Below are 2,001 nucleotides of genomic sequence, written 5' to 3' on the forward strand. Positions count from 1 at the left end.
GAGGCGCTAGTCGGGTCGCCACCCCGGGGCAAGCATAGCTTCACCGCGACCTTGCTCTAGATACCAATTGTTGGAAATTCGCCTTCAGGATCAATCACATAATAACAACGCGAACACACGTGCACAGAAACTTTTAGCCAAGGGCCCTTGTCGTGCCCTTATTCTCCTCTTTATTGATTTTCTCCTTTTCTCTCTGTGTTACAAAACTCACACATTGATGCATATATATATGCAACGATCTGGCTACCAAGCCGACTCCAAACAGCCTAAACCAGTACGTCACGGACACAGGTAACCTACTGAACCTTGTCCTTCACGTACAACTTCTACCAACACAACTAGATAGGCAGGCACAAGTCCTAGCCGGACTCAACTTATTGATTTTCATAATCTAATTACACGACTCCAACTCCAACTTCTATTCGTATAGACTCAAATAATTGGTACTGCTACTCGAAGCGTATCATGCAAAGTCCAACTAGACAAACATTCTAATCAAACTTACCTAATCTTAACTATCATATGTTTGAATTATTCCAGCAGCTTTTCCTGAGTGCTGCACTCGGCAAAGGTTTTGCCGGCGTGTTTTGCCCCTTTACCGAGTGTCCGTGGCACTCGGCGTATAACTCGATTCCAGTAGTTAGGATAAGATAGGGACCCATATTCTGAACGGAAACAGTAGTAGGTCGATCGATGGGTGGCAGTGCCGCACACGGCAAGATCACAGCCTCTTTGACTTGTCCCGTGCTGATTGTCGACAAACTAAACATCGTTTATTCTCTTACTAGTGCAGAGGCATCACGCATGTATGGCGCTCATCTACTGCCCGTCTTGCCCTTGAAACTAGCTTAGTTCATAACCCAGTTTGATTTGGAAGTGTGGGCCCTCCGTGACTGTGATTTAGGAAGAGGAGGAGGCACTTCTTGCAACATTTTGAATATTCAGAGGCTCTGTTTCCAAATACCTCAAAGAAGTAGCCCTTACATGACACTGAGTCGATTGATGTCACAATAATATAAATTTCATATGTTTAACCATGTAAATATTCCCTGCATTATATATTTTCTTGTGTGTTAGAGCAACACCGTGATGTACTTATGATTATTCTGTCTTAGCCTCTGTAGGAAAAGCGCCAGGAAGACCTACTCATCGCAGTAACAAATGCACACATGCCTAAGACAATCAATAGGACATAAACAACCAGTGGGAAGCCTACATCGGCAGGAAAGTGCGAGCAAGTCACAACCGGACTGGGATATTCTTGGTTGAACTCGCACACCTCCACGAAATACATATCTCATGGTCAACACTCTCTAGATCAAATTCCACCAGATCAAATGGATGGAGCCGGTGTACACGCTCTCTATAGCTCTACAACATATCCCTGGACAAGGAACCTCTACTCGTCTCCGAATCAAATTCCCAGTGCATCTCATTCCTATGAGGTTGCACCATCCCCGACCGCCAGTGGCACCCATTGTCTTTTTCATTTTTGCTCTCCTGTCACAAATGGTCATTCTTTCTCTAGCAACTGCATATGACTGTGCTGCACATGAAATTGGTATTTATAGAAGGCCATTGAATCAGCATACTGTGTTTCCTGGACATAATTCATTCACCAAACTTCACATTAATTACAGCTGGTATGGCCATTTATTTCTACCACAAGTGTCGTTTATTTCGACATAAAGTGAGTTGCCTATTTCCTTAACTTGTCAAAATCATATCTCCTGGCTGCAAATATCAAAGAATGATTCCATTTATTGGGCTTGCACTGTACTGTACTAGAGGCAGAGTATAAATACCACACGATTTCATCCGCATTAGCAACGATGGCAACCATTAGTCAATACTCTACATCATATTGCCACTGGTTAATTTAATAGCATAGCTTTTCAACCCAGATGGATGTTAGTTGACAGATGAAGTAGATTAAAAATAAACACGGTGATTAAGCCCATCTTTCACTGCCAGCAAGATGCACGCTTCCTTTACAGAGAA

The sequence above is a fragment of the Triticum dicoccoides genome, chromosome 6B (genome assembly GCF_002162155.2).
Source record: "Triticum dicoccoides isolate Atlit2015 ecotype Zavitan chromosome 6B, WEW_v2.0, whole genome shotgun sequence".
NCBI classification, from domain to species: Eukaryota; Viridiplantae; Streptophyta; class Magnoliopsida; order Poales; family Poaceae; genus Triticum; species Triticum dicoccoides.